The sequence below is a fragment of the Pseudopipra pipra genome, chromosome 3, assembly GCF_036250125.1.
Source record: "Pseudopipra pipra isolate bDixPip1 chromosome 3, bDixPip1.hap1, whole genome shotgun sequence".
NCBI lineage: Eukaryota > Metazoa > Chordata > Aves > Passeriformes > Pipridae > Pseudopipra > Pseudopipra pipra.
The window spans coordinates 115,240,732-115,259,609 of NC_087551.1; the positions used below are offsets into that span (position 1 = coordinate 115,240,732).

Here is an 18,878-nt window from a genome sequence, read left to right on the forward strand (position 1 = left end):
TTGGTCACTGCTCCAACTCACAGCCAAGAACAGGAGGGCCTAATGGCTCCAGGCAGCATCAGCTCCACACACAAACCGTGGCACAGCTGTCCCAAAATGCTTAGGGAATCATGGAATCTCAGCATTATTCAGGCTGGAAAAGCCCTCTAAGATCATGGAGTCCAACCATCACCCCAGCACTGCCAGTCCCACCACCGAACCACGTCCCCAAATGACAGAATTCTTTATGAGAAAGACTAAGCAAAAGCAAGAAACATCATTCTTCTGCAATCCACAGGAGCAGAACAATCCCAAGGAAGCTCCCAGGAGCACACCCAACCTGCTGTGTGGGCACAGATGCCAAGTCTTCTGCATGTTCACCCCGAGCCGTGTGTTTGTCTCCATGGGTTTGTCTCCACTCGGGGTGTATTTCACATGTTGCCCCTCAGCCAATCTCACCTTCTGCCCCAAAATCTCCAGCTCAACCACCACCCTGCATCCCTCCGAGCCAGGTTGGCTTGGAATCACACAATCACAGACCGGTTTGGGTTGGAAGGGACCTTAAAGATCACCCTGTTCCAACCCCCCTGCCGTGGGCAAGGGGTGCCACTCACCAGATCTGGTTGCTCAGGGTCCCATCCAACCCAGCCTAGGGAGGGTGAGGGGGAATTAAATCCCAGAAACCGATGCCATCAATCTCCAGCAGCTGCTAATTCCCGGCTTGGATTGCAAGTCACACCCGGGGAAGCAGGTTCACAACCCTGGGAACTGATACCACGACCTGAGCCAGCCCAACCGAGGACAAAACTTGCAGCAGGACCTGCCAGAAGGGCTGCTGATGGCTTTCCAAAAATAACCCCTGATGCCCATTTACTTCCAGCCACCTAAAAATAGCCCTTCCCGTTGGGATCAATGAGCAGAGCCGACAGGAGCGGAAGGCTCTCATCGCTCCACACACACAAGACTAGGGGTGATAAAAGACTTTGGAAGTGCAGTGCAGGGAACAATCCCACACTGGCCCCGAGACAGCCAGCTGGATGGGCCTAATGATTCTTCTCCAGCACCAGCTGTGATTGAATTTATTTCCATTTCGTGTGATTAAAGGGACGGATAAAAGGGAGAACAAAATGGCCAAGATTTCAAAAGGCACTAAAAATAAAATGGTTTGTATGGGCTCGGCACCCCACCTTGACAGTTTGCTACATGACAGCCAAGCAGTGCTCAGCAACCCAAAAGGAAGGCACAGGTAATTCATAGGTGGGGAAAACAAGGTTAAAATAGTGACTCAGTCATCAGGAAAACCAACAGCAGGAGCAGGTTTGAAGGGCAGGCGCTCCTGACGTCCCTGCCCGCGTTCCTGCCCTGAGATCCCTCTCTGCTCGTTCCTCACGGAGCCAAGGTAATTGTTCCCATTGCCTGGCAAGTGGAAATCGATGCTGAGGAGTCCAACAGCTCCTCCTGAGATGTTCCAGCCCACTGAGCTGATCAAAGGGAACCGTTTTCCGGAGCCTGTTCGCGCCTCGCCGGGAAAACGTGCTCCCTCAAAATCCAGACGTGCGAGTTGAGCAGCGGGAGGCCCGGAATTAATCCCTTTATTTAAACATTAACAACCTGAAGCGTCTCTGAGCAATTGTAAAGGCTTTATTAGCAAAGGCAGTGAAAGCCCTGGAGCAGCCAAGTCAAGAGGAAGCCAAGGTTACCTGCAGTCCAAGCGTTAACTCTGACAACACAAACCAGCTCTGGAGAAAATCTGTCCCTCAGAGGTGGGAATAAAGAGGAAAGCAACACCTTGCTGCCAGCAGAAGTCTGTGGGCAGCCATGGAGGGAGTGAATCCTTCTTACCCAGGAAGGTGACTGGGAGCAGCACAGATGAACCTTGGGCAAACTGTCCCTCATCGACTGTCTTCCGAACCCAAGTGACCTGCTTGGTTACCCTGACATCAGCAAGGTTCCTGCTGTGGTCTCCTACGTGGATATCCAGTAGGAAAACAAGTGACTGGAACAGGAGCCCATGGAGCTGGCGGACCCTCCACCCCAGCAACGAGTCAAAGCTCAAAGCCTTGAGCCACCTCATCTTCCTTTGCCTTTACTCCAGGCAGGACACTGGAGGAGAGACCTCCAGAGATCCCTCCCAACCTCACTTATTCTACAATGCAAAGGAATGCCAAAGAGAAGGTGAAAGCCTTTCCTGGAGGTATCTGACTGGATAAAGCTCCAATGGATAATAAAAGTAACTCTTTGTAAGCTTTTCATTGACGGGATGACCTGGCAGCTCCCAGCACACTGGGCTTCCTCCTCTCCAACATTTCCCCCTGGACAGAGGAATAAATCTGCACAATTAAGACACATGTACCACTTTCACACTAAAATTCAAGGTGTTTTAGTGGCATTGTAGGACTTCATCCTTGTAGGAGGTGATAAAACATTAAAAAGAGCAACACTGGGAGATTAAATGGGCTGGGCTGACACTAAAAGACATTTTAAGGGACATCCTTTTAAGGACTCCCCCACTCAGCCACTACACAATCATTTCCCCAAATCCTTTCGTGTATCCAACACACAAGCTGTGCACATCCCACACTGGATCCTCTCTGGTTGCTGTAGTGGGGAAAAAAAGTATGGATCAGGTGCTGCCTGAATTCCAGGTGTCACCAGGCCTGGCTTTTTTTCTTTTTTTTTCTTTTTAGAAATGCCTTCTGCTGTTACTGGAAAGCGTAACTATTGAGTTTCACCAAAGTCAAAAGCTCCTCTCAGGTTCATTTCCCTTTCAGCTGCTCCAGCTGCTGCCTTGCCAAAATCCATAGAAGACAAAAATCCATAGTTCCTAGGATTCGCATTTTGAAACGGTTCCAAACGCAGAGCAAAGGTTTCACCTTTAGTGCAGCTGCCACAGCTTTCTCCCTGACTTTGCTGGTCCTGATCCAAATGGAAAATAAAATAAAAAAAAAAACCCCAAAGCACAAGTCAGTGTTTTTGCTGACCAGGATTACCTGGCTCAGCATCAGCAAAACCTTCAAGGACACGGCACAACCACCCGAGTGGAAACCACCAGTGCTGGACGCAGCTCCCTTCAGTCCTCTAAGCCTCTCTGCTCCTCTGCTGGGCTGATAAACTCACTTTTAGACTCTTCTCATAAAGCTGAAGGCCAGCAAGTGATTTGGTAATTAAATCTGTCACATAATTAGGCCTGATGAACAACTCAAGCCCACTCTGCTGAGCAGAGCAGGAGGCAAGGGGTGAGCTGCTGTTTTGGGGATGTGCTGTGGGATCATCAGGCCTCAGTGACAGATTCCTCAGAGCCACATCTGGTGTTTTGTAGCCTCCCCAAGCCCTGCTGCAGGTTCCTGCAGCCCTCTGCAAACTCTGGCATGTTTAGTGACCCACTCTGGTGCATCCCTTGGCTCTGGACAACTCGTCCTCCTTCAGCAGCTCAGAATTCGCCTCTTGTCCAGAGTGGCTTTGCAGACCAAGGCTGAGGAGTTGCCCTGATCGATTCTCAGCATCTAAACGCTCCTGACTCTCTTCAGTCTGAAGAAACACAATGATCTGACCCCCCAAAACCAGCTCTGATCTAAGGGAGGTCATTCTAACATCAACCAGTGGAGGGCAACCACACCTGCTCACAACAGGCATCCTCCTCCTGCCTGATGCAGACAAAAAAGGCACTTTATTCCCATTTCCAACCACCACAAGAGCTGCTTTATCTTTCCCATTCTGCCTTATTTATGTCTATTCCCCTCCTTGTGACATTTAAAGAGCAGCCCCAAATAGAATCATAAATTGGTCTGGGTTGGAAGGGACCTTAAAGCTCATCCAGTTCCACCCCCCTGCCATGGGCAGAGACACCTTCCACTAGCCCAGGTTGCTCCAAGCCCCGTCCAACCTGGCCTTGGACACTTCCAGGTGATCCATGGTGCCTCTAATTCCCAGGAGGCAGCAGTGCATTCCCTCCTGATCCTTGCATGTTATCTGGAGACAAAAGGCTAAAACAAGCCACTGTTTTGGGAGGTTTGACAAAACAAGCTAAATCAAATAAGGCTTTAGCAAGAGGCAACCCAATATTTTCAGCTGAGAACTGTTTGAACAGCCACAGAGTTTCAGTACAGAGACAGGGTGAACATCAATAACTCTCAAGTCCAGCTCAAGCAGATCTTCAGCAAATAGGAAACAAAACACTCCTTTTCCTTCTCCACCCTGGCAAACTCAGACTGCCAGAGCCCAGCCCAGCGTGTCCCTGCTCCAGCCAATCCAGAGGGTGACAGAGCTGCTGGGAATGCTCTGGGTGAGCTCCATCAGCCGGAGGCAGAACCCCCCAGGTGTGTCCAGACAAGTCGTGTCGCTGACCCAAGGAGAATCCATCAGCTCCTAAGGAGAATTCATCAGTCACAGCTGGCAACGTGGCCACTGGGAGCAAGGAAATTGCTGGTGAACTGGCTGTAAATAGCAAAGGGATTGGGATCTTTTCTCCCTCCTGTGTGTTCTGCCTGCCCTGCTCACACAAACCCTTCGGAGCCGGGATGAGCCGGCGCCGACACTCTCCTGCTTGTTTGGAGCTGGAGGTGAAAGGATTTGCTCAGGAGAGCCCAACGACCCTAACTTTTATACCTTTTATCCTGCAAGTAATGCCATTCCTCAGCACTTAGCTGGAAAAGCCAGGGAAAGGCAGGTGTTCGTGGAAGAGGCCCCAGGTGACTCTCCCTGCCGACATTCTGACAGCACAAGGCACTGGTGTGACAGGGGTGAGACACAGGGACCTGCTGGGACAGAAATGGCAATTCAACAACTCAATCAACTCTGATTTTTAAGGATACTCATTTCTTCATCATCATTATGTTCTGTGGTAAAAGTCTCACTTTACAGTATCAGCCAATCTGGGATGGCTGAAAGAAAAAAGAAGGAAGAAAGAAAAGGAAGAAAAGAGAGAAAGAGAGGGAGGGAGAGAAGGAGGGAAGGAAGAAAGGAGGGAAGGAAGGAGGGAAGGAAGGAGGGAAGGAAGGAAGGGAAGGAAAGGAAGGAGAAGGGAGGAAGGAAGAGAGGAAAGAAGGAAGGAAGGAAAGAAGAAAGGAAGGAAGGAAGAAAGAAAGAAAGAGAGCGAGAAAGAAAGAAAAGAAAGAAAAGAAAGAAAAGAAAGAAAAGAAAGAAAAGAAAGAAAAGAAAGAAAAGAAAGAAAGAAAGAAAGAAAGAAAGAAAGAAAGAAAGAAAGAAAGAAAGAAAGAAAGAAAGAAAGAAAGAAAGAAAGAAAGAAAGAGAGAAAGAAAAAGAAAGAGAAAGAGAAAGAAAGAAAGAAAAAGGAAGGAAGGAAGAAAGAAAAAGAAAGAAAAAGGAAGGAAGAAAGAAAGGAAGAAAGGAAGAAAGAGGTAGATAGATCTGTGCTTCTCCTCTGGCCTGGGTCAGTTTTCAGTGCCATTATCACTGGAAAAGGGGAAAGATGGGCTCTGTGGTTTTGGGATGGGCTGCCACGGCCCCCAGGCCTGTTCTCTGCCCCAAGTCCAGCAGGTGCAATCCAGCCACTTCCATGCCCTTCCTCCCCTTCCCAAACACTCTGACCACACCTGCCCTGCCCTGGGGATGTGATTCCTGGTGGTGCCAACCTCCAGGATCGTGTGGGTCAGGGGCAGCGGGCCAAGGTCACTGCTGGGTGTTACACCCTGGGCCCAGCAGTGTCCCCTCAGGCCCCAGTGAGCAGGCTCCTGTTCCTGAGCTGTGCATCCACCTGGGAGCAGAGGCTGGGGAAGGATTGGGAATCCCAGTGTCCCACTAGTTCACAGCACTCACCAGTGAATCAACTCCCAGGAACCACAGGGGGAGGGTTATTACCTCCAGCACCTATAAAAGGAGACACTGAAGTGACAGGCAACTTCCTTTCCCACCTTTTGTGGGGATAACACAAACCAGCAGAGCACAAAGACATCCAAAACATCATTTATCAAAGCAGCCACAGAGTTCTCTGTCAAAGGAGAGGTTTCACAAGGATGTTTCTGGCACGGGAGGATTCCTGGCGAAACAAGGAAGGGATGCAAACGACACACGGCCTTTTCTCCTCATGGGAGAGTCAAAAAGCTTTCAGAGGCTTCAGAAAACCCGAGCTGCTCACATGGAACAGCTCAGATGGGAAGGGGGGCAGAGGAAGAGCCTCCCCCTTGCAGCTCTCCAGCAGCAGCTCAGGATTGCACTGGGTGGGGAACACTCTCCAGGCACGGGGGGAGCTCAGCAGTTCACAGGGTCGGGCCTGTGTTTTGTTCCTCTCCCTCCCCACACCCTTCTCCACCCTCCCTTTGACAGCCCCAGGAGGAAGGACTGATGACAACCCAGCACTTCAGTCACTCAGTGCAGGCACAGGGAGCAGCAGGACCCCGCCGGTGACATTTGGGCCACGAGTGAAGTCCCCCAGAGTAATAAACAATCAGGTGAAGAAATCTGGGAAGAAATTACCCAGCACACCTCCTCTCCTCGGCCCCCAGGAGATCCATATGAGATGTGTTAATGCATCTGATTATGATCTAAATTATGTACAGAGGCTCCTGCCAAGCACTCGGTGGAGTTTCTTTATTGTTAAGTTGGAAGCTGCTTAAGAACGGTCCAGTCATCACGTTTCAAATTACATTTGGGGGAAAAAAAACCAAAACATTTTCCTATTTCATTGCTGGCTCAGAAGACAAGGTGGGTGTGGAGGTTTTCTGTGCTGAAGGAAGAGCAGGAGAGGTGGGGACAGAACAGGAGTCAAACCATTCCCTGTCCTTTATTGTCACCTGAGCTGAGGGGGTTCACTGTACAGACACGCCAGAGAATTCCCACATGGCTTTCCTAATGTGTTTTTTTCCCCAGAAGGGGAGTATAAACACCAAGGTGTTCATGGGAACAAGGGCCCTAAAACTTGGAAAGAAAGGGTTTCTAGAAGAATTCTGATGAGAAAGGCTGGGTAAAAAACATGACCTGAGACTTTCAGCACACCCGTGAGGGCCACCTGAGCTGTCACCAGATCACTGTGCTGCTTGGAGGCAGGAGAAAAAGCTGATTTTCTCCCCAGAATGTCACACCAACAGTGGAGCTTCTTAGAAAAATATAGATAAACACCTCCCAGGTTTATATTCAATCCAAGCAAGTCTGGGAGAGCACATATAAATATGCCAGACTGCCACTGCACCTCTTATTGAATTACAGAATGGTTTGGGAGGGAAGGGACCTCAAAGCTCATCCAGTTCCACCCCCTGCCATGGGCAGGGACACCTCCCACTATCCCAGGTTGCTCCAAGCCCTGTCCAACCTGACCTTGGACACTTCCATGGACTGGGAGCCCACAACCTCTCTGGGCAACCCGTGCCAGGGCCTCACCACTGTTACAGTAAAGAATCTCCTCCCAATATCTAATTTAAACCAGCAGATCTGGAGGAGATTAGGGACCAGAGCTACCATTTCTAGCCACCACGGTGATGTAGTGGTTTAAACACCAAAAAAAAAAAAATGCTTTAATGCAGGATCACAGGCTGGATCCCAGCCAGGCAACAGCCCTGCTTTAAAAGGAAGTATTTATCTCCATGGAACACTTCACTGAACAACACGCTTGGTCCTTGAAAATAAAGCCTTGCTAAACAACCAGATTTTAACCTGGAATTCTGCATTGTTGGCATCCTCTGCTGCTGCAGGTAAGTCTGATTCCCTCACCCAGCAGGCTGATTTTCTCTCTGAGAAAAAAAAAAAAAAGGAATTTTCTCTTTCAGTTTAACTTTGAGGCAAAGATGGAAGAGCACAGCCTGGCCTCAAAGCCGAGAGATCTTTTGAACTCCAAGTCAGCAGGATCTCACAGGAGCTGAGCTCGAGGGCTGCTCTGGAATAAATCAAAAACGATTTACTCTTTCCCTTGAACGAGGCAGGAAAAAAAAAACAACTCCTCAGATGCACAGATATGAGGCTGAGGAGGCAGCAAAAAAAAAATAATAAAAAAGGCAAATTAAGAGGGCCTTGATGGCTTGTTACGGTCCCACAAGCTGAACACCGTCCTGCATGGCTGGATTTCCTGGAGGAAATCAGCAGCACAGTTGCTAAACCTGCTGGAAGAGGTTCAGCCCAAGAACAGATGGAGCAGATGCTCCAAACACAGCACACAAGGACATGGAGCTCCTGGAGAAACCTTCTGACAGCAAGTCAAAGCAGGGGCTTGACCTGGTGGCACTGGAGATGCAGCTGGCATTTCTTCACAGATTAGCAGAGTCCAAGGCCAGAAGGGACCTGGAGAGCACCTGCTCTGCTTGTGCTGTACCACAGCCCATTCCATCTCATCCAAGTTTTCCTAGGAGCAGGAGTCTGACCTGGCAGCCAAATCCCAACTTGAATTAACTATGGTGGCTCCCGGTAAGAATCCACCGTGGAAGCTACTTCCACCCCGAAATTTGGGCTGGCAGAGAGGCTTTGTGTAGGATGTTCCACCTCCTCTGGGTGTCCTGGTGTCCCTCTGCCAGGAAACACCATTCCCTGGAAGAGGCACAAGTGGCTCCGAGCTCCAGCCACTTCCCTTTGCTCTTGACACCTTTGCCCAAGCCCAAACCCATCAGCAGTTTTGACAACACTCCAGAGCCTGAGTTTGCCTGAAGGAGCTCAGCACAGGGCACAAAAATCTCATCCTCTGGCTTCCTTACCGGAGCGAGAGGAAAACTGGAGAGGGAGAAATGTGCTGCTGGCAGCAATTCCAGCCTCTGCAGCGAGCTTGGCTCCCAGTCAGCCACACACCCCCTCAAGAGCTGTGTGAGAGCACCCTGGACTAATCCTCACAGGGTGAAACAACCTCCATTCCAAAGAGCTTTGGGACATGAGTCTCTGCCCAAGGAATGATGCTAAAGAAGAAAATATTCGGAGCTCGACTTCCCCCCGAGCCACGAGCGGGGGTTTGGATCCCAAGACACTGAGCTGGAGAGCTCAGACCATCAGTGACATTCCACACTGCCCTGAAAATCAGAACTGAAAACTGCTGAAATCAGATCCTTGGGAAATGTCACTTCTTCCCCTGAAGTTCTGCCAAATGAATTTGGCTAAAACTTTCAACAAATAATAGATGATTAAACAGAAGAGCTGATGGCCAAAAAAATATGTAAGGGGCTTGATTAATGCCCTGGGGGTGACACTGCAGTGGTCCTGCCCTATTTTTACAAGTTTTCCTCATCTCACCATTACTTTAACTGGACTATGGGAGGAGGAGAGTGTTGCCAGAAGGGTGATGAGATATTTTGGTAAAACATGTTCAAATACAGCAAAGGAAGAGGCAACCAAACACCAGGCATGGGACAGAGTGACCCTGCAGGGCTCGTTTGTGCCTCACCTGTCTCTCAGCTCCTCGGCTCAGACCTGTTCCATGTCACACATTGACTCCTCCACCACTTGTCTTCTTTCTCCCAGCTTTGATCTCGAGGGTTTTTCTCCTGTTTAATATAAAAACACAGACAAAACCACATGTACTTAAGAAACATTTCATGCGTGGCCTCGAGGCATCGTGCAGGAGAGGCTGTGGAACAGCACATGGATACAAACATTCCTTCCAGACTTCTCCAAACAGCTGAGGGGTTGAGCAACCTGGGCTAGTGGAAGGTGTCCCTGCACATGGCAGGGGGTGGAATGGGATGAGCTTTAAAGTCCCTTCCCTCCCAAACCATTCTGGGATTCAATGATTAATGGATTCAATGATTAATGGCACAGTCGGCCTGTGAAGCTCCCAGAGGTTTGACAGTCTGAGTGTGAGAGGCTGGAGGACACTGGTGAGGACACAGGCCCAGATGGGACAACCTGGAGAAGGGATGTTTCAGATCTCAAAGGGATGAGATGTGGGTCCCCAGTTCCCTGCTCCATCAGCTCCGAGCCAGCTTGAAGGTGTTCTCAGCTCAAAGGTGTTCTCAGCTCCCTTCACAGAAAACCCCTCCTCTACAACACCTGGCAATTAATTGACAGCTCTCAGGTTGTATCCCTGGGATCATTTCCCACAAAAGATTAAATAATATTATTAACTCCACTGTCTGTAAGTGCCAAGGTCAGAGAGGACCCACTGAAAGCCACCCGGTCTGACCCGTTACGTGACACACCACCAGCTCCACCCACCAGGTCCAGCCTCAAGCCCAGTAACTCAGAGGGAGTTTTTCATCCAGCTTTTTCCCTGGCTCAAATCCTCCCTCTGCTGCAAACAACTGCCTGAACTCAGAAGCCAAACAGATAAAAAAATTAAAAGAAAATAAGATGCCTTTTGCTAAGAGAAGCCCAAGGCTCCGGGATCATCCTTCAGCGCGGCCATTGGTGGGATTTCCTTTTGGTCCAGAACAAAAAGGACCATCCCCACCCTGCCTCCATCCTCTTCCACAGCCTCTTGGACAGCCCCAGTGTTGGCAGGTGGCACAAGTGGAGCATCCCAAGCTCCCTGTTCCCACCCCACTCTCACTAATGTGTTCCATACCCAGCCTCTCCCACAATCCCGGCTCTGCCGTCGCTCCCGGCACGGAGCCGGGGCTTGATCCTTAGGGCTGGGGCTGGTTATAAAGTGCTGCTCCCAACCCTCTCACTCCAGCTGGCAAAACGTTTCCCAAGTGCCCACATCCCTAGGACAGCAACAAGGAAGCACATGGTGATGGTGGCTCTGCTCTCCTGGTTGCGGGACGTGATTTCTACCCGCACTCGGCTACGGGATGTTTGTAGGAACAGCCACAACCCTTCTATCCCAGATTGCAAAGCTTTTCCCAGAGTTCTCCAGAAAGCAGGAGTAAAGATGTTACTCAAGAGCCCCTGAGTATTTCATTCCAGCTGAGGATTTCACTTCAACATGACCTGCAAAAACACACACTTCAAAATTCTCGCACGCCGCGCAGACCCGGCGTCTGCTCCCACCCCTCGAGGTCTGGAAAGGTTTCATTGCAAGCTCTGAATGCTTACAGTTTATAAAATAAATATTTGTAGTCATTAAATTATGGGGGTTTTTTTTCCAAAGCCACCAGTTATTCTGAGTCCCTGAAACTTCAGCCACTCCAGGCAAAGGACCCAAGGAATGGGAGCATCTGGAAATGGGATGCCCAAATTTGCACCAGCCAAAGGAACCACTCTCCTGAGAACCACAGGATGGTTTGGGATGGAAGAGACCTCAAAGATCATCCAGTTCCAACCCCCTGCCATGGGCAGGGACACCTTCCACTAGAAGGCATGGAGAAGATTTCCCAGGGAATCCAGGTTGGTTTTTTTTAAAAGCCTAATTCTAATGTAAGCTCTGGAAACCCTCAGGCTGCTCATGGGATAAATGCCACCTTATGATAAAAGCAAAGCCTTTTCTCTAATAAACACCATATAACTTATATGATGTCAAAAATTCCAGCACATTTTATTTAATATTTATTTTATTTACTAATATTGTATTTCATATTCCATTCTGACCACTGTCACTGACAGCAATGACAGCAACCCAGCACAGACTCACCCCCCCCAAAAAAAAAGGTGCCTTCTCCCTGCTCCCCATCAGAGAAGCAGTGGCAAGCAGCTGTTATAACTTCATTTCATATTTTATTAGTTTTTACAAGCCAGCCATGCTAAAAGGTTGCACCAGTAATTTAAACTGCTCTTGTCAGCAGAAGTGAAGGACATTGTGGGATACATTTGATTCCAGCTCTTTTATTGCTTGGCTCCTCGGAGTGATTCGAGCAGCTTAAGGATTTCAGAGGCACTGTCACAACAGGATCTGGGCCATCACAAGCTGCCATTTAAACACACACAAAAAAAAAATACCCCAAACCCCCAATTTCCAAAGAGCTGGTTGGACCAGCAGAAGCTGTTGAAGACTCAGCACCTCCTGGCTGCCACCAAATCGTTCCCTCGCGGGGACACTTTAAATGTGATTCCCACCCGGCAGAGTGGCTCTGTAAAATGGGGGAAATGCTGATTTTTGCAGCTCTGCCAAACCACAGGAACACACACACAGAGCACTGGGAGCCAGCAGGGCTCTGTCCCACGTCTGCAGGTGACAAGCAGAGGAGCAGAGCATGGTGTGGCTGGAGCTGAGCCAAGCCAGGAAAGCCCCAAACAGTGCTGGCCAGAGGAGGAATGTTTAAAGATTCCTGTCTGCTTTCCATCCCAGCAGCATCCCGGGGTTCTGCTGGACTCCTCCACGGATCAAAAAGCCATTTAATTCACATCAGCCCTTCTCCTCACCACGCCAAGCTGGGGAGAGGTGCTGGTCTCCATCCTCATCCAGCTGCCCTGGATGTGTTGGGGCTGGAGAGGGGAGAACATCCCACTGCTGAGCTGCCTGCCAGGAAAGGACTCAATTCCAGATCCCACTGGGAAAACTGACCCAGAAAAACAGAGGGGATGTTACTTTGTGGGAGGGTGGAACAAACGGGGCCGTTCTTGGTCAAAGAGCACGACCCCAAACCCAGCTCAGGTGACAGAACCACTGAGGGGTTTGGGTCGGAAGGGACCTTAAAGATCATCCAGTCCAAGCCCTGTCATGGGCAGGGACACCTTCTACTACCCCAGGTTGCTCCAACCTGGCCTTGGACACTTCCAGGGATTCAGGGGCAGCCACAGCTTCTGTGGGAATTCCAGCCCAGCCCCTCACAGCCAACAATTCCTTCTCAATCTCCCATCTGTCCCTGCAGGGACACCTTCCACCACTATCCCAGGTTGCTCCAAGCCCCATCCAGCCTGGCCTTGGACACTTCCAGGGATCCAGGGGCAGCCACAGCTTCTCTGAGCAACCTGTGCCAGGGCCTCACCAGCCTCACAGCCAGGAATTCCTTCCCAATCTCCCATCTCTCCCTGCCCTCTGGCACTGGGAAGCCGTTCCCTGTGTCCTCTCCCTCCAGGCCCTTGTCTCAAGTCCCTCTCCAGCTCTCCTGGAGCCCCTTTAGGCTCTGGAAGGGGCTCCAAGGTCTCCCTGGATCCTTCTCTTCTCCAGGTGAACCCCCCCAGCTCTCCCAGCCTGGCTCCAGAGCAGAGGGGCTCCAGCCCTTGGAGCAGCTCCGTGGCCTCCTCTGGACTCGCTGGGATTTTCAGGTTTGGGAGCTTTCCCTTTGAATGCATTAACAGAAGTTTTCCAGGTCACCTTTGCTGCAGAGTCTCCTGGAAGGGGGAGGTGTCAGATGGTGCCTCAGCAAGGGAGTGTCTGTTCCCTGGGAACGGGCTCTGAGCCCTGTGAGCTCCCTCTGCCATCTGCACATCCCATGTTTGGACTCCAAGCCCCACGGACACTCCTTTGATGTGTTGAGCTGGACTCCCAAAGGTCCCTGGAGATCACAGGGATCACGTGTTTGGAGCATAAGGACCCCTCCACCCTCTGAAACAGAAGTTTGCTGTTGCTACATTTTTTTAAAGAACATTTAAATTGCTTTTTTTTTTCATGTCTGATGCAGAGAGCAGCCATGGAGAGATGCCCAGGAAGGCTCCTCTGCTCCCTGGGGAATCCAGCCCTGCTCTCCAACACTTGGTCTCCTCTTGGCCCCCCAGCTTGCAGCTCCAACATAAACAGGTAAGATCTACATCCTCCTGGAAATTAAATTTGGCCCATCAGACACTGACACAGATCCCCTCCTGCCCTGCAGGAAACAGGGATGGGGGATTTGCAGCCCCAGGTGTCCTGGAGCAACCCATGTTCTTGGGGGCTGGGGAAGGCCAAGGGTGGAACAGGCAGAACTGAAGGGCATCTTGGGATATTTAACCATCTCACTCTTCTTTTCTGGCCTCACCTCTTCACCAGCCACTGAAAATTGTCCATTTTCTCCTGCTCTCCTCACAGTGTCCACCAAAAAGCTTTTTCCTTTACCCCCTGGTCACAAAAACATCCCAATCTGCTTCCATCTCACCCTTCCCTGACAATTATCTCCACTTGCTTCCCTATTTTCTCTTTTTTTCAAGGCTCTTATCCAGGCTGGTTTTTCTTCCCCTCCCCTGCCTGCCCCATCATTATTTTCCCCACTGTGCTACTCCATATCTAAAATTTGTTTTCAGTGGGTTATTTAAGCTCGTTGTCCTGCACTAAGGCAGACAAATATTGCAGCCTAACACAGGAATATGCCCATGGAAATCATTCCTGGGATGCAACACTCTCACCCAACCCAAGCAAGACATGGGAACAACACAAGCTCAGATCCAGAGCTCCCAAAAGAATTCCTGGCACCCCCATATCAAGTGCCATTAAGTCCAGCAGAAGTTTGGACAACACAAAACATTAAATAAATAAAAGAGCAATATGAAGAGCAGAAAGTTTCCCAGGTTAATACAGGCAACATATCCCATAAAACTGGGAATAAACCATTAACTGCACTTGCTCTGTAGGATTGTTTCTGCAGAGGGGACCCAGCACACCAATACTCTGGAAAAGAATGTGGAAAACAGCTGGAAATGAAAGAGTGTTTGGGGATCCCGTTGTTATGCCAGAGTGGGATAAGGCAGGAGGGGCCTATAAGGGGAGAAAACCCCAGAAGAAAACCCCAGAGAGCTCCTTCCTCCCTTCCACTTCAGCAAACAAAATCCCACAAACAGGGAAATTAAAACCTGGCACTGCAAGCTGAGAGAAAATCCAAGAGTTTAAGATCCCGCTGCGAGAAAGGAATTTTAAAAGGCTCGTGAAGGATAAACCATTAAGTTTCTTCCCTAAACCTGAATACAAACAACTGATTTCCCAGAAACAAATTGGGAAATTATCCACCTCCCCCCTCTTCAAGAGTCAAGTCCAAGCCTGCCAGCAAAGGATTAGTTTCTCCTGCCTTCTCCTCAACCTTTACCTGCACAGGCTTTGCCAGGCTGGGCTCAGACTCCTGATCCAAAGTCAGGCAGGTTGGAGGGGCCCCAAAAGCTGCTGATTCACCGGAAGGGAAAGGGATTTGAGCTAATAATTTACCTGGCAGAGGACTGGGAGCTTGCCAGCACCCCAGGCAGGGTGCAGCTCACGCTGGAGACTTTCTTCTGAAAGGTCTGGGTGTCCTCAGCCACCAACTCCAGAAGGCACCACTTCCCTTTGATGTCTCCTGGCCTTTGGATGGCCAAGGGACATCTCAACCCCAAAGGGATGAGGATCCTCTTTAAAAATCCCTAAATACCCTCAGCCTGCCAATCAAGCTGATGTGATAGTGAGGGCTTTGTACAGGGAGAGGGGCTTGGCATCAGAAAAGGAGGAATGCACAGGGATGTCCATCCAAGTGAGGATGGACAAGGAACACAGGACATTTACTGTGCCACTGTTATTCCTACCATTTATCAACAAGGAGGAACAAGACAAAATTTAGACTGGATGTTAGGAACAATTCCTTCCTGGAAAGGGTTGTCCTGCCCAGGGCAGTGGTGGAGTTCCCATCTCTGGAGGGATTTAAAATCCCTGTGGATGTGGCACTTGGGGACATGAATTAGTGGTGGCCTTGGCGGTGCTGGGGGAACAGCTGGACTCAGTGATCCCAGAGGGCTTTCCCAACCTAAATAATTCTTACTTTTGAGGGGAAGGAAGGGAAAGAAGGAGGTTTTTTCCCCCTTATATAACTCAGAAACGCTTTCTTTAAGAAGCCACTTCCCACAGGCTTTGGAGGCTCAAGATGTTCAGGGATAAAAAGTGGACCTTCAAACTAAAGTTCTCCCTCTTTCCCTGAAGGCCACAGTTGGGAATATTACAAACTCTTTTCACCTTAAATCACTTGAGTGGCACAAAGAATTAGCAGGACAGTGAGGGATGCTCAGCAGGGGCAAACTAACTGCTGAGTTAGTTTGCCCTAAACTAACTAGCTCTTCCCTCTTCCACAGGAAGAACACAAAGAGGAGCAACAATTTCCTTCCAGAAAAATGCCTGCTGCCAGAATTCATTCAGAAGGAAGTGGTCCAAGCAAGAACCTCCAGCATTTTATGGTGCAAAACCACCCTCTGTGTCCTGGTGGCACTTTGCTTTCACAGCAAAAACGGTGCCTTCGGGAAAGGGAATGGGAATTCCCAGGAAATCTAGTACATAAAGTACAACTTCCAAAGATGCATCCAAAGAGGCAGCAGATCCATCCCTTCCTGGGAATTTGCTCCAATGATTAATCCCAGCCCACGTCTACTTTTCAATGTCCCTTCCAGGTGGTTGGTGCTTGGTCCTCTCCGAAGGACTCGGCAGGATCCAGCACCCTCTTCCCACAGCAGGGACTCGTGTCCCAGTCTCTCTCCTGACCCATACACAGTGGGAGAATTCCAAAGTTCAAGCCTAGATATTTTCCCTCTGATTCAATCACTGCCCTGCTGCTCCTTCCCCGGGATCTGTAGCTTTTCCCACGTCTATTTTAGAATTCCAACACGGGAGCTAAATAAGCTTTTTCCTCCAGTATTTTCAAAAATGCAGTTTTTTGGAAGTAAAAACATTCTTTGCTCCTATTTCCCAGTTTTCACATGTCCATAGATGGCATCAAACACTTCTTATTCTGGGAGCTCAAGCAGTGAGTGGCTGCTCGGTGCAGCCACAAGGACCTTTCCACAGGGACTGTTCCTGGAGTTTTTCTGGACTGTTTTTCTGCCTCTTCCTCAGGCACAGCCCACTCTGCTCAATCCTCCCCCTCCAGCTTACAACTCATCTGGATTATTACTCCAAGTCATATTTATCATATTCTTGTAAGGATTTATTACTCCATCAGATCTGGGAGCTCCACAGATTTCCTTGGCAAGGCCTCTGTGCTTGAGGAAAATCCCAACAGCAGCCGGGGTGTGCTACTCCCAGGAACTCCCAGGATCACATTTACAGCCCCACAGCTTTACCACAGCCTTTGCATGACTTTTATTTCCTCTCCTGATGGAAAGAGAGCAGAGACAGGGGCTCACACAACCCTCATGACAGCTTTGATGCTGCCCAGTCACACAAAAGTGTGAGAACCCGCTCCCCCCTCTCAGCACAAATCTCACCCTCAGCTGCTTTTCACTGCGGACAAGAGAAAACTGATGAAGCAGAAGTGGTCCTTAGAAAAAATGAATCTGCTTATCCACCACCTATCAGACAAAAATTACCTGAAAAACTGCCCTTTGGCACCACGTGAACAATGCCTGGTGCCACCAGCAAGGATGCTCAACTCTGTAACTTCAACAAGTGCAAGAGCTTTATTACAAGGTCCTCAAAGTCCAGAGTCCTGTTGCATTTTGACACCAGTTCCATCTTTCAGTCAAGCAGGTTGGTTGCTGGTTTGTTTTGTTACACAGGAACACCTCATGCAATTACTGATTCCTGCTGGGTGAGTTTTGCAGAGGTATCTGTTCATCTCAGGTATCCTGGGGTTAAAGGGTTATTTTATGGGGGAGATGGGCACAAAATTCTGCCCCTCTGCCCCACTCAGGTGAGACCCCACCTGCAGAGCTGCCTCCAGCCCTGGGAATCCCAATATGAGAAAAACATGGAGCTGCTGGAGTGAGTTCAGAGGAGGCCACGAAGATGCTCCGAGGGCTGGAGCTCCTCTGCTCTGGAGCCAGGCTGGGAGAGCTGGGGGGGTTCACCTGGAGAAGAGAAGGATCCAGGGAGACCTCAGAGCCCCTTCCAGAGCCTAAAGGGGCTCCAGGAGGGCTGGAGAGGGACTTGGGAGGGCTGGAGGGACAGGACACAGGGAATGGCTTCCCACTGCCAGAGGGCAGGGTTAGATGGGATATTGGGAAGGAATTCCTGGCTGGAAGGGTGGTGAGAGGCTGGGCTGGAATTCCCAGAGAAGCTGTGGCTGCCCCTGGATCCCTGGAAGTGTCCAAGGTCCACTGATTCCCACCCCCTGCCATGGGCAGGGACACCTTCCACTAGCCCAGGTTGCTCCAAGCCCCACCCAACCTGTCCCTGAACACTCCCCACGTCTCTGTGTAGTTATATTTTATCACCTTCACCACCATACACACACATATATATTTTCACACACACACAGAGGACCCAAAAAAACCAGATCCAGGGGCTCCAAAAACACACACTGCTCTGGGAATGGCATTTCTGAAGAGACTCTTTTCCAGCAGCTTCCCCAAAATGACGCACTCTGTGGGAACAGCAAGGACAGGATCCAACCCGAGGGCGGCTTCCAGGGATGCTTCAGCAACACAGTTTTTCTCCCTCCTCCTCCTCTTCTAATTCCCTGCCCCCTGTTCCCTCACTTGTTTCCAAATTGGCCCAGCTTTGGTGGATTTTTATGGGAACTGCAAAAGAGACATCTGCCAAACATCAAATCACTGCTCCCAGGGGCAGGGGCACCGTGACTTGAAATGGTCACTGGGCCTTTATTCGTATTTCTTTTTCATTGTTAAAAAAAAAGGTTATTTTCTCAGTCCCCTTCTCCAAATCAGTTGAATGGTTTGCATTAGAACCTCCCCAAAAAGCACATCTCCCAGCTGGAAAGTTCTAGCTGAGTTTTGACAAAATATAGGCAGCTGAAAATGGGATTTTCGAACACAAGCAAAGCTTAGGAATTCCCCTCTCCCAGATAAAAAACTCCATCAATCCCCTCTCAGGGCTCTTTACTCACCTTTCTCTGCTGGTTTGTCTTGCTGCAATACCCAATTTAGCTACATTGGGAAAATACCTCAATATTTTAGTTGCCCATAAAACTCAGCACACCAGTGGTGCTTTGCACCCCAAAACATGGATTTTAGGTCCTGGTTTTAGGTCTTGGTTTCACACAGACACCCTGAAAAGTGGATTTTAATCCAAATTCTCCTTAGATACCCTTCAGTCCAGGCAGAGACCACCAGCAGGATTTCTGAGCAGGCAGAACACAAATTCATGACAATTAACATTTCCATAATCAGGATTTCACATTCCTCAGAAGCAATTTGGGGTTTGGGGTTTTTTTAAGGTCTCCAGCAAACCCTGAAGCTGGGGATGAAGGAGAAGATGGGCAGGTCAAACACAGTCAGACACCTTGATGTTTTACATGATCCTTGCCCAACTCTGCTTCTCCACATCCAAGCTGCAA

General features: G+C 49.6%; 1 protein-coding gene across 5 annotated transcripts in view; it reads right to left on the bottom strand.

Moving 5' to 3' along the window:
• EXTL3 (exostosin like glycosyltransferase 3) overlaps positions 1-18,878 on the bottom strand; it is a 135,456-nt gene that overhangs the window by 41,990 nt on the left and 74,588 nt on the right. For all 5 annotated transcript variants that reach the window (XM_064651164.1, XM_064651168.1, XM_064651167.1 and 2 more), the window contains exon 3: positions 9,290-9,389. The gene's annotated coding sequence lies outside the window, so the exon portion shown is untranslated. The remainder of the gene's footprint in view (positions 1-9,289; positions 9,390-18,878) is intronic.